This window comes from Saccopteryx leptura, unplaced genomic scaffold (assembly GCF_036850995.1).
Source record: "Saccopteryx leptura isolate mSacLep1 unplaced genomic scaffold, mSacLep1_pri_phased_curated manual_scaffold_135, whole genome shotgun sequence".
NCBI classification, from domain to species: domain Eukaryota; kingdom Metazoa; phylum Chordata; class Mammalia; order Chiroptera; family Emballonuridae; genus Saccopteryx; species Saccopteryx leptura.
In genome coordinates, this window is record NW_027095816.1 from 8,244 (window position 1) to 22,265 (window position 14,022).

At 48.0% G+C, this 14,022-nt stretch overlaps 2 non-coding genes across 2 annotated transcripts; both read left to right on the plus strand.

Moving 5' to 3' along the window:
* Window positions 1–13,165: 13,165 nt before the first annotated feature.
* LOC136387148 (small nucleolar RNA SNORA48) lies at window positions 13,166–13,305 on the plus strand. Its single transcript, XR_010748088.1, has one exon. It is a non-coding gene; the product is annotated as a small nucleolar RNA SNORA48 (small nucleolar RNA).
* Window positions 13,306–13,542: 237 nt separating this feature from the next.
* Window positions 13,543–13,617, plus strand: TRNAS-GCU (transfer RNA serine (anticodon GCU)). The gene has a single exon. It is a non-coding gene; the product is annotated as a tRNA-Ser (tRNA).
* Window positions 13,618–14,022: the final 405 nt, after the last annotated feature.

Below are 14,022 nucleotides of genomic sequence, written 5' to 3' on the forward strand. Positions count from 1 at the left end.
TGGTGGTTGGGGAAGGGAGAGGACAATTTGTGCGGGCAAAGGGGTTTGTGGGGGTGGGGGCTAGGAGGGTCTCAGAAAAGGGGGCCGAGCCCTGAAGCAGGCAGGTGACAGTTGGGGAGGGCTAGGGGATGCTGTGGGTTGGAATGATGGCTGTATCACTTCCGAGCTTGGGGCCTGGAGGGGGCAGTCACTGGTGGTCCACCGAAGAGGTTGTAGAATGCGGTGGGGATCTCCACTACGCTTATTAAAAAGGCCACTTTGGGGGGTAGTCCAGAGCCCTGAGGAGAGGAGAGAGGGCTCCCAGGAAGAGTTTGGGCCAGGGTCTCGGGTGTGGTTTAGGTTCATGGCATGGCTCGGAAGGAAAAGACTTGGGACTTCTGGGTGGTGGGAAGTTAAGCTCACCTTAGAAGATGGGGAGCTGGTAAGGATTCAGTTCTCCTTTTCCGGCTCTGCAAATAGTGTTCCTAAGAGCTCAGGGATTGTCCACCTACTAATACTGAGATCTTTTAATACTAAGATCCTTTAATACTAACATCTTTTAATACTAAGATCTTTTAACATGAAGATTCTTTAATGCTAATATCTTTTCAACGTAAACCTTTTCCCCACACCCTTGACTACTGCATGATGTAGGGTGGTGCACTCTAATGCGGAATCCAATTTATGCTTCAGATGAGTGGCTTTGTATCAGAGACTTCTCTATCTGTATATTGACTTAAAGGCTTTAATTGTCTCTGCTCTACAACACAGCAAAGACCGGGGGTTCTCTCTCTGATTTTCCCATCAGAATTGAAGAGGCCTCCCGATCCCATCCTCTTTTCTCAGTGAAGTCTATTTCCTTAATTACGCCCCGGTCTCCCTCAGGACCCAGAATTACTAGCCATGTTGGTTCATGGCAAGTGGCTCTTTTATGTATTATTGCTGTACTGGCCAAGAGTTGGTTTAAAGCCTTTCATCACGGTAAAAAAAAAAAAAAAAATATATATATATATATATATATATATATATATATATATATATATATATATAGATGACTGGATAAAGAAGATATGGCACATATACATTATGGTATACTACTCAGCCATAAGAAATTATGACATCGGATCATTTACAACAAAATGGTGACATCTTTATAACATTATACAAAGTGAAATAAGTAAATCAGAAAAAACCAAGAACTGCATGATTCCATACATTGGTGGGACATAAAAACGAAACTAAGAGACAAGAACAAGTGTGTGGTGGTTACGAAGGGGGGGGGGAGGAACAGAAAGAGGGGAAGGGGCACAAAGAAAACTAGATAGAAGGTGATGGAAGAAACGTGACTTTGGGTAATGGGTATGCAACATAATTAAATGACAAGATAACCTGAACATATTTTCCTTGAATATATGTACCTTGATTTATTGATATCACCCCATTAAAATTAATCAAAATTTATTTATTATAAGAAAAAGATCGAGGTTAGTCATCTTTTGTGGGTGATTGAGGAGTATGCTAGATTTTGCGCAGTTCTGTTTGGTTGAGTCCTCCTCAGCCCCCGACTGCAATAGATAATGTGGATATGAGTAGAATTGGGTCTAGGTTAATAACAGGGCTGATTACATCAAGGACTGACGGTGGTGGAGGTTTTTATCATGGAAGTAAAATCAGGCCAGATGAAAGGGAGATGCTTGTGTAACTTCTGGGACTCAGAAGTGAAAGGGGGCCAGGCCAATTTTTATGGCTAGGGCTAAGCTCGTGATGATTGATACTGTTGGGTTTATTAGTTTTGTGAATGTTCATTGGCCTGAGTATAATAAGTTGATAATAATAGCCAACATAAGGAGCACAGAGGCAGTGGCTTCTGTTAAGAAATATTTAGTGGCGCCTTCTACTGACTGAGGATTATATTGTCTTATTAATACTGAAATGATAGCCAGCATGTTCATTTCAAAGCCCATTCAAACCATTAGTCAGTGGGAGCCTATTATTACAATTGTTGTGCGTAATACAACTGTCAATACAGTCATTTTAAAGAAAAGGAGATTTATTAGTACTGGCCCCCTGTGTAAAAAGTTTGGGGACCCCTGGCATAAGGCTTAGTTTAAGACTAATGCATTCCCACTCCATTAATACTAAGATCTCTTAACATTAAGATCTTTTCATACTAAGATCCTTTAATACTAAGGTCTTTTAATACTAAGACCTATTTTGGGGGGCGGTGAAGGGCCGCAGGGGAGGCGAGCTGGGGTGTGCGGGGGGGCGGTCAGGGCGCTGGAGGGGGCACGAAATGGCGGGGGTAGCTTGGGGTTCGGCCTGGGGCGATTGTGGGGTTCGGGGACTTACCCTGGTGCCGTCAAACGGGGGTGGGGCTTTGGCAGCCAGGTTGAGGGGGTACGGGCGGGCCAGGCCCGCAGAGGGCATTTGAAGGACGGCGGGTGTTATGGAATCAGGAGGGGGCGTCTGGATACAAAGGGGTGTTTACAAGCCAAAAGGACGGCTGTGGCGGACCTGGTCGGACTGTAGAAGCTGGCCTGGGGCGATTGTCGGGTTCGGGGGGTCGGGGACTTACCCTGGCGCCGTCAAACGGGGGTGGGGCGTTGGCAGCCAGGTTGAGGGGGTAAGGGCGGGCCAGGCCCGGGCAGAGGGCATTTGGAGGACGGCGGGTGTTATGGATTCAGGAGGGCGTCTGGAAACAAAGGGGTGTTTACAAGCCGACAGGACGGCTGTGGGGGACCTGGCCGGGACTGTAGGGGCTGGCCTAGAGCGATTGTGGGGTTCGGGGGGTCGGGGACTTACCCTGGTGCCGTCAAACGGGGGTGGGGCGTTGGCAGCCAGGTTGAGGGGGTAAGGGCGGGCCAGGCCCGGGCAGAGGGCATTTGGGGGACGGCGGGTGTTATGGCATCAGGAGGGTTGCATCTGGAAACAAAGGGGTGTTTACGAGCCGAAGGACGGCTGGGTGGGTCCTGGATGGGACTGTAGGGCTGGCCGGGGCGCTTGGGGGGTTCGGGGTCGGGACTTACCCTGGTGCCGTCAAACGGGGGTGGGGGGTTGGCAGCCAGGTTGAGGGGGTAAGGGCGGGCCAGGCCCGGGCAGAGGGCATTTGGAGGACGGCGGGTGTTATGGAATCAGGAGGGTTGCGTCTGGAAACAAAGGGGTGTTTACAAGCCGACAGGACGGCTGTGGGGGACCTGGCCGGGACTGTAGGGCTGGCCGGGGCGATTGTGGGGTTCGGGGCGTCGGGACTTACCCTGGTGCCGTCAAACGGGGGTGGGGCGTTGGCAGCCAGGTTGAGGGGGTAAGGGCGGGCCAGGCCCGGGCAGAGGGCATTTGGAGGACGGCGGGTGTTATGGCATCAGGAGGGTTGCGTCTGGAAACAAAGGGGTGTTTACAAGCCGACAGGACGGCTGTGGGGGACCCGGCCGGGACTGTGGGCGCTGGTGTGGTGGTTGGGGAAGGGAGAGGACAATTTGTGCGGGCATAGGGGTTTGTGGGGGTGGGGGCTAGGAGGGTCTCAGAAAAGGGGGCCGAGCCCTGAAGCAGGCAGGTGACAGTTGGGGATGCTGTGGGTTGGAATGATGGCTGTATCACTTCCGAGCTTGGGGCCTGGAGGGGGCAGTCACTGGTGGTGCACCGAAGAGGTTGTAGAATGCGGTGGGGATCTCCACTACGCTCATTAAAAAGGCCACTTTGGGGGGTAGTCCAGAGCCCTGAGGAGAGGAGAGAGGGCTCCCAGGAAGAGTTTGGGCCAGGGTCTCGGGTGTGGTTTAGGTTCATGGCATGGCACGGAAGGAAAAGACTTGGGACTTCTGGGTGGTGGGAAGTTAAGCTCACCTTAGAAGATGGGGAGCTGGTAAGGATTCAGTTCTCCTTTTCCGGCTCTACAAATAGTGTTCCTAAGAGCTCAGGGATTGTCCACCTACTAATACTGAGATCTTTTAATACTAAGATCCTTTAATACTAACATCTTTTAATACTAAGATCTTTTAACATGAAGATTCTTTAATGCTAATATCTTTTCAACGTACACCCTTTCCCCACACCCTTGACTACTGCATGATGTAGGGTGGTGCACTCTAATGCGGAATCCAATTTATGCTTCAGATGAGTGGCTTTGTATCGAGAGACTTCTCTATCTGTATATTGACTTAAAGGCTTTAATTGTTCTCTGCTCTACACACAGCAAAGACCGGGAGGGGTTCTCTCTCTGATTATCCCATCAGACATTGGACAGAGGCCTCCCGATTCCCATCCTCTTTTCTCAGTGAAGTCTATTTCCTTAATTACGCCCCGGTCTCCCTCAGGACCCAGAATTACTAGCCATGTTGGTTCATGGCAAGTGGCTCTTTTATGTATTATTGCTGTACTGGCCAAGAGTTGGTTTAAAGCCTTTCATCACGGTAAAAAAAAAAAAAATATATATATATATATAGATAGATAGATAGATAGATAGATAGATAGATAGATGACTGGATAAAGAAGATATGGCACATATACATTATGGTATACTACTCAGCCATAAGAAATTATGACATCGGACCATTTACAACAAAATGGTGACATCTTTATAACATTATACAAAGTGAAATAAGTCAATCAGAAAAAACCAAGAACTGCATGATTCCATACATTGGTGGGACATAAAAACGAAACTAAGAGACAAGAACAAATGTGTGGTGGTTACGAATGGGGGGGGGAGGAACAGAAAGAGGGGAAGGGGCACAAAGGAAACTAGATAGAAGGTGATGGAAGAAACGTGACTTTGGGTAATGGGTATGCAACATAATTAAATGACAAGATAACCTGAACATATTTTCCTTGAATATATGTACCTTGATTTATTGATATCACCCCATTAAAATTAATCAAAATTTATTTATTATAAGAAAAAGATCGAGGTTAGTCATCTTTTGTGGGTGATTGAGGAGTATGCTAGATTTTGCGCAGTTCTGTTTGGTTGAGTCCTCCTCAGCCCCGACTGCAATAGATAATGTGGATATGAGTAGAATTAGCTAGGTTAATAACAGGGCTGATTACATCAGGGACTGACGGTGGTGGAGGTTTTTATCATGGAAGTAAAATCAGGCCAGATGAAAGGGAGATGCTTGTGTAACTTCTGGGACTCAGAAGTGAAAGGGGGCCAGGCCTATTTTTATGGCTAGGGCTAAGCTCGTGATGATTGATACTGTTGGGTTTATTAGTTTTGTGAATGTTCATTGGCCTGAGTATAATAAGTTGATAATAATAGCCAACATAAGGAGCACAGAGGCAGTGGCTTCTGTTAAGAAATATTTAGTGGCGCCTTCTACTGACTGAGGATTATATTGTCTTATTAATACTGAAATGATAGCCAACATGTTCATTTCAAAGCCCATTCAAACCATTAGTCAGTGGGAGCCTATTATTACAATTGTTGTGCGTAATACAACTGTCAATACAGTCATTTTAAAGAAAAGGAGATTTATTAGTACTGGCCCCCTGTGTAAAAAGTTTGGGGACCCCTGGCATAAGGCTTAGTTTAAGACTAATGCATTCCTACTCCATTAATACTAAGATCTCTTAACATTAAGATCTTTTAATACTAAGATCCTTTAATACTAAGGTCTTTTAATACTAAGACCTATTTTTGGGGGGGCGGTGAAGGGCCGCAGGGGAGGCGAGCTGGGGTGTGCGGGGGGGCGGTCAGGGCGCTGGAGGGGGCACGAAATGGCGGGGGTAGCTTGGGTTTCGGCCTGGGGAATTGTGGAATTCGGGGAATCGGGACTTACCCTGGTGCCGTCAAACGGGGGTGGGGCTCTGCCAGCCAGGTTGAGGGGGTACGGGCGGGCCAGGCCCGGGCAGAGGGCATTTGAAGGACGGCGGGTGTTATGGAATCAGGAGGGGGCGTCTGGATACAAAGGGGTGTTTACAAGCCAAAAGGACGGCTATGGCGGACCTGGTCGGACTGTAGAAGCTGGCCTGGGGCGATTGTGGGGTTCGGGGGGTCGGGGACTTACCCTGGCGCCGTCAAACGGGGGTGGGGCGTTGGCAGCCAGGTTGAGGGGGTAAGGGCGGGCCAGGCCCGGGCAGAGGGCATTTGGAGGATGGCGGGTGTTATGGATTCAGGAGAGGGCGTCTGGAAACAAAGGGGTGTTTACAAGCCGACAGGACGGCTCTGGGGGACCTGGCCGGGACTGTAGGGGCTGGCCTAGAGCGATTTGGGGGTTCGGGGGGTCGGGGACTTACCCTGGTGCCGTCAAACGGGGGTGTGGCGTTGGCAGCCAGGTTGAGGGGGTAAGGGCGGGCCAGGCCCGGGCAGAGGGCATTTGGAGGACGGCGGGTGTTATGGAATCAGGAGGGGCGTCTGGAAACAAAGGGGTGTTTACAAGCCGACAGGACGGCTGTGGGGGTCCTGGGGGACTGTAGGGCTGGCCTGGGGATTGTGGGGTTCGGGGGGTCGGGGACTTACCCCGGCGCCGTCAAACGGGGGTGGGGCGTTGGCAGCCAGGTTGAGGGGGTAAGGGCGGGCCAGGCCCGGGCAGAGTGCATTTGGAGGATGGAGGGTGTTAATGGAATCAGGAAGGGGCGTCTGGAAACAAAGGGGTGTTTAAAAGCCAACAGGACGGCTGTGGGGGACCTGGCCGGGACTGTAGGGCTGGCCGGGGCGGTTGATGGGTTCGGGGCTTCGGGACTTACCCTGGTGCCGTCAACGGGGGTGGGGCGTTGGCAGCCAGGTTGAGGGGGTAAGGGCGGGCCAGGCCCGGGCAGAGGGCATTTGGAGGACGGCGGGTGTTATGGAATCAGGAGGGGGCGTCTGGAAACAAAGGGGTGTTTACAAGCCGACAGGACGGTTCTGGGGGACCTGGCCGGGACTGTAGGGGCGGCCTAGAGCGATTGTGGGTTCGGGGCATCGAGACTTACCCTGGTGCCGTCAAACGGGGGTGGGCGTTGGCAGCCAGGTTGAGGGGGTAAGGGCGGGCCAGGCCCGGGCAGAGGGCATTTGAAGGACGGCGGGTGTTATGGAATCAGGAGGGGGCGTCTGGAAACAAAGGGGTGTTTACAAGCCGACAGGACGGCTGTGGGGGACCCGGCCGGGACTGTCGGCGCTGGTGTGGTGGTTGGGGAAGGGGACAATTTGTGCGGGCAAAGGGGTTTGTGGGGCTGGGGGCTAGGAGGGTCTCAGAAAAGGGGGCCGAGCCCTGAAGCAGGCAGGTGACAGTTGGGGAGGGCTAGGGGATGCTGTGGGTTGGAATGATGGCTGTATCACTTCCGAGCTTGGGGCCTGGAGGGGGCAGTCACTGGTGGTCCACCGAAGAGGTTGTAGAATGCGGTGAGGATCTCCACTACGCTTATTAAAAAGGCCACTTTGGGGGGTAGTCCAGAGCCCTGAGGAGAGGAGAGAGGCCTCCCAGGAAGAGTTTGGGCCAGGGTCTCGGGTGTGGTTTAGGTTCATGGCATGGCACGGAAGGAAAAGACTTGGGACTTCTGGGTGGTGGGAAGTTAAGCTCACCTTAGAAGATTGGGAGCTGGTAAGGATTCAGTTCTCCTTTTCCGGCTCTAAAAATAGTGTTCCTAAGAGCTCAGGGATTGTCCACCTACTAATACTGAGATCTTTTAATACTAAGATCCTTTAATACTAACATCTTTTAATACTAAGGTCTTTTACATTAAGATTCTTTAATGCTAATATCTTTTCAACGTAAACCTTTTCCCCACACCCTTGACTACTGCATGATGTAGGGTGGTGCACTCTAATGCGGAATCCAATTTATGCTTCAGATGAGTGGCTTTGTATCAGAGACTTCTCTATCTGTATATTGACGTAAAGGCTTTCATTGTCTCTGCTCTACAACACAGCAAAGACCGGGGGTTCTCTCTCTGATTTTCCCATCAGAATTGAAGAGGCCTCCCGATCCCAACCTCTTTTCTCAGTGAAGTCTATTTCCTTAATTACGTCCCGGTCTCCCTCAGGACCCAGAATTACTAGCCATGTTGGTTCATGGCAAGCGGCTCTTTTATGTATTATTGCTGTACTGGCCAAGAGTTGGTTTAAAGCCTTTCATCACGGTAAAAAAAAAAAAAAATATATATATATATATATATATATGGATGACTGGATAAAGAAGATATGCCACATATACATTATGGTATACTACTCAGCCATAAGAAATTATGACATTGGATCATTTACAACAAAATGGTGACATCTTTATAACATTATACAAAGTGAAATAAGTAAATCAGAAAAAACCAAGAACTGCATGATTCCATACATTGGTGGGACATAAAAACGAAACTAAGAGACAAGAACAAGTGTGTGGTGGTTACGAAGGGGGGGGGGAGGAACAGAAAGAGGGGAAGGGGCTCAAAGAAAACTAGATAGAAGGTGATGGAAGAAACGTGACTTTGGGTAATGGGTATGCAACATAATTAAATGACAAGATAACCTGAACATATTTTCCTTGAATATATGTACCTTGATTTATTGATATCACCCCATTAAAATTAATAAAAATTTATTTATTAAAGAAAAATCGAGGTTAGTCATCCTCTGTGGGTAATTGAGGAGTATGCTAGATTTTGCGCAGTTCTGTTTGGTTGAGTCCTCCTCAGACCCCGACTGCAATAGATAAAGTGGGATATGAGTAGAATTGGGTCTAGGTTAATATCAGGGCTGATTACATCAAGGACTGACGGTGGTGGAGGGTTTTATCATGGAAGTAAAATCAGGCCAGATGAAAGGAGATGCTTGTGTAACTTCTGGGACTCAGGAAGTGAAAGGGGGGCCAGGCCTATTTTTATGGCTAGGGCTAAGCTCGTGATGATTGATACTGTGGGTTCATTAGTTTTGTAATTTCATTGGCCTGAGTATAAGAAGTTGATAATAATAGCCAACATAAGGAGCACAGAGGCAGTGGCTTCTGTTAAGAAATATTTAGTGGCGCCTTCTACTGACTGAGGATTATATTGTCTTATTAATACTGAAATGATAGCCAGCATGTTCATTTCAAAGCCCATTCAAACCATTAGTCAGGGGAGCCTATTATACAACTGTTGTGCGTAATACAACTGTCAATACAGTCATTTTAAAGGAAAAGGAGATTTAGTAGTACTGGGGCCCCCGTGTGTAAAAGTTTGGGGACCCCTGGCATAAGGCTTAGTTTAAGACTAATGCATTCCTACTCCATTAATACTAAGATCTCTTAACATTAAGATCTTTTAATACTAAGATCCTTTAATACTAAGGTCTTTTAATACTAAGACCTATTTTGGGGGGGCGGTGAAGGGCCGCAGGGGAGGCGAGCTGGGGTGTGCGGGGGGGCGGTCAGGGCGCTGGAGGGGGCACGAAATGTGGGGGTAGCTTGGGGTTCGGCCTGGGGAGATTGTGGGGTTCGGGGGGTCGGGGACTTACCCTGGTGCCGTCAAACGGGGTGGGGATTTGGCAGCCAGGTTGAGGGGGTAAGGGCGGGCCAGGCCCGGGCAGAGGGCATTTGAAGGACGGCAGGTGTTATGGAATCAGGAGGGGGCGTCTGGATACAAAGGGTGTTTACAAGCCAAAAGGATGTGGGGGACCTGGTCGGACTGTAGAAGCTGGCCTGGGGTGATTGTGGGGTTCGGGGGGTCGGGGACTTACCCTGGCGCCGTCAAACGGGGGTGGGGCGTTGGCAGCCAGGTTGAGGGGGTAAGGGCGGGCCAGGCCCGGGCAGAGGGCATTTGGAGGATGGAGGGTGTTAATGGAATCAGGAAGGGCCTTCTGGAAACAAAGGGTGTTTACAAGCCGACAGGACGGCTGTGGGGGACCTGGCCGGGACTGTAGGGCTGGCCGGGGCGGTTGTGGGGTTTGGGGTGTCGGGACTTACCCTGGTGCCGTCAAACAGGGGTGGGGCGTTGGCAGCCAGGTTGAGGGGGTAAGGGTGGGCCAGGCCCGTGCAGAGGGCATTTGGAGGACGGAGGGTGTTAATGGAATCAGGAACGGGCGTCTGGAAACAAAGGGGTGTTTACAAGCCGACAGGTCGGCTGTGGGGGACCCGGCCGGGACTGTGGGCACTGGTGTGGTGGTTGAGGAAGGGAGAGGACAATTTGTGCGGGCAAAGGGGTTTGTGGGGCTGGGGCTAGGAGGGTCTCAGAAAAGGGGGCTGAGCCCTGAAGCAGGCAGGTGACAGTTGGGGAGGGCTAGGCGATGCTGTGGGTTGGAATGTTGGCTGTATCACTTCCGAGCTTGGGGCCTGGAGGGGGCAGTCACTGGTGGTCCACTACGCTTATTAAAAAGGGCACTTTGGTGGGTAGTCCAGAGCCCTGAGGAGAGGAGAGAGGGCTCTCAGGAAGAGTTTGGCCCAGGGTCTCGGGTGTGGTTTAGGTTCATGGCATGTAAGGAAAAGACTTCGGACTTCTGGTTGGTGGGAAGTTAAGCTCACCTTAGAAGATGGGGAGCTGGTAAGGATTCAGTTCTCCTTTTCCGGCTCTAAAAATAGTGTTCCTAAGAGCTCAGGGATTGTCCACCTACTAATACTGAGATCTTTTAATACTAAGATCCTTTAATACTAACATCTTTTAATACTAACATCTTTTAACATGAAGATTCTTTAATGCTAATATCTTTTCAACGTAAACCTTTTCCCCACACCCTTGACTACTGCATGATGTAGGGTGGTGCACTCTAATGCGGAATCCAATTTATGCTTCAGATGAGTGGCTTTGTATCAGAGACTTCTCTATCTGTATATTGACTTAAAGGCTTTAATTGTCTCTGCTCTACAACATAGCAAAGACCGGGGGTTCTCTCTCTGATTTTCCCATCAGCATTGAAGAGGCCTCCTGATCCCATCCTCTTTTCTCAGTGAAGTCTATTTCCTTAATTACGCCCTGGTCTCCCTCAGTACCCAGAATTACTAGCCATGTGGTTCATGGCAAGTGGCTCCCGAACAGAATCCTAGGTATGAAAGAACTAAACTCACGGCAGGTGACGGAACTCTCCAAGGGTGCACAGTGAGTAAAGAAAGTTTTGGGGGAGATTACAGTCAGGAGTAATAAATTATGGGACAATTAGGTTCAAAAGCAGGGGGCCTTTCTGTAATTAGAGTTATGCAGCTAGAATGCTTTTTACAATATATTCAAGATATATGCCCCTGGTTTCTGAAGGAGAGAATGGTTAGTTCTGCTACAGGGGAGCAAGTAGGTAAAGTTCTGAAAAGGCAATGGTGTGAAGATACTGTGGCAGGTGGTCCTGTACTTTGCGGTTTCGGGGCTAAGGAACGTGGGACAGTGTGGCTACTCCTAGTTCTCTCCAGGTGCTTGGTCTGCCACTCAGCTAAAATTGAGGTAGAAGAGAAGTCTTGTCATGGTCTTCCTGAGATGCCAGTTACAGCAACTATGGAATTTAAGAACGGTTAGGACACTCAGCTATTCAAGTTATAGCTTTTCCTGTTATTGTCTGACTTTCTTTAATGTGTTAGCAACAATCCTCCAAACTGTTATTTTGTTTCTCTCCCTTTCTTGGCCTAGAAATTTAGGCAAGGGACCACTGGTGGATTTCACTATAAAATTTCTCAAGCTGCTGCTGAAAGCAAATTTTCTCAGGAAGATTTTGTTGAATCCCTTCCTTCGGTTTCTCTCAGAAAATGCCCCCTGATATAAATCTGACAAAGTTATCTTTCTAATCTAGCACTGCGGTGAAATTTCAGTTTCTCTCTAATTTGTCTGGTTCATCTAATTCTTGTTTCTGTTTAGTCATTGTTTAATGTTGTCTAAAATGTTTTGTTTTTAAGGCTGAATTGAGTTCTTGCATGTAAAAATTGGGAAATGCCAGCTCTAATGTTGAAAAAATAATTTTACAACTTATATGGAGCGCTCATTAAAATTTAAAGAGAAACAGAATGGTTGATTCTTATTATTTACTAATTTGGTTAGTGCATTATGAGGCATGTTCAAGTTAGGGCCAAACAGCAATTCAAATATTAGGATTAATCAAAGTTATATGTTATACTTGTTTTTCTGTGTGTAAATTGTATTGTTTATGTGTAAGGTTATACTCAGGTAGGTAAAACAAAGGAATTGAGCAGAATGAAGCAGGGCACTGATAAGTCATTTTAAGAATTTGTCTCAAGCTGCTTCAGGCAGTTAGAAGAATACTGTAAGGAAGCTAATTCTGTTTCTCAGGCCACACCCTGCAAAAGGGGCCCTAAAAAAATTAGGAATTTAGCTCCTCTGATTTTGCCTATTGAAATCAAAAGATAGGAAAGAAATGCCCTGCAATGGAGCTAAACATACAAGGGAATGAGTTCACAAGACTCTTAGATACAGAAGCTAATGTATCTGTTTTTGTCTGAGCAATATTATGCATTCTTTCTACCCCACTTATAAGCAGTCTCTGAGCTGTGAGGCATAGGACAAAGTAAGTCCCCACAACAAAGCTCTATATTTTTGCAATGGGAAGATAAAAAAGGTTATACTGGACTTTCTCAGCCTATGGTGCTTCCTGGAATATCCACTTAATTTGGTGGGGGTAGAGATGTTTTTTTTAAAAAATATAGGAGCATTGTCAGTGTTCCTATTTCACAACATTAGTCAGTGTTCAAATGATCAGGGTTTTTTGCCACTAAGGGATTAGGGAAAGAATAGCGGGGCATTCCTCACCACCATAGACACTTGTTAATACCAGACATAATAATAATATTAGACACCTAATACCAGAAGGCATAGATTAGGGTATGAAAATTTAGCATAGGGGCCTTGGTAACTCCTGCTACCCCAATAATGCATTGTACAGACATAATTACTTGGAAATCAGATGATGGTCTATGGGTAGACCAACGGCCCTTCTCTCAGGAGAAATTTAGGGCAGCTGCTCAATTGCTACAAGAGCAGTTACAGCTTGGGCACTGTCAAACTTCTAATAGCCTATGAAATATGCCTATATTTGTTACTAAAAGAAAACCAGAGCCTGACCTGTGGTGGCGCAGTGGATAAAGCGTTGACCTGGAAATGCTGAGGTCGCCGGTTCGAAACCCTGGGCTTGCCTGGTCAAGGCACATATGGGAGTTGATGCTTCCAGCTCCTCCCCCCTTCTCTCTCTCTGTCTCTCCTCCTCTCTCTCTCTCTCTCTCTCTCTGTCTGTCTCTCCTTCTCCTCTCTAAAATGAGTAAATAAATAAATAAAGTTATCAACTGTAATTAAAAGATTTAAAAAAAAAAAAAAAGAAAACCAGAGCCTCTGGCAATGGGCAAGGAGGAACCTGATTGGTAGTGCTGCTCTTATATCAGGGGCAAATCAGGTATTCAGCCCTAGTACATCCTAGTTTGATGCCTGTCTTGGTGGCCAGAGCTGTTTCATGCCTAGGGCACATAAAAAAAAGAAGAAGAAGAAATTAGGAAACTGGAGGTTATTACAAGATTTGAGAACAATAAATAAGACTATGAAGTTATAAGTCTTATCCAGCTAGGACTCCCTTCTCCTACTGCCATTACATGGAATTTTCACCTTATAATTGTTGACTTGAAGGATTGTTTTTGACTATCCTTCAAGCCCTCATGTTTCAAGCATTTTACATTCAGTGTTCCTTCATTAAATTTCCAGGCTCCCGAGGCCCTGGCTGGTTGACTCAGTGGTAGAGCATTTGCCTGCTGTGCAGGAGTCCGGGTTCGATTCCCGGCCAGGGCACACCGGAGAAGCGCCCATTTGCTTCTCCACCCCTCCCCCTCTCCTTCCTCTCTGTCTCTCTCTTCCCCTCCCATGGCCAAGGCTCCATTGGAGCAAAGTTTGCCCAGGTGCTGAGGATGGCTCTGTGGCCTCTGCCTGAGGCGCTAGAATGGCTCTGGTTGTGGCAGAGCAATGCCCCAGATGGGCAGAGCATCCCCCCCCCCCCCGTGGGTATGCTGGGTGGATCCTGGTCCGGCGCATGCGGTAGTCTGTCTGACTGCCTCCCCGTTTTTAACTTCAGAAAAATACAAAAAAAAATAAAAAATTTCCAGGCTCCCGTGGAGTGATACCAGTGGAACGTTTTCGCTCAAGGTATGGCTGACAGTCCTACCTTATGCCAAAAATATGTTGCTCAAGCTATCTCTC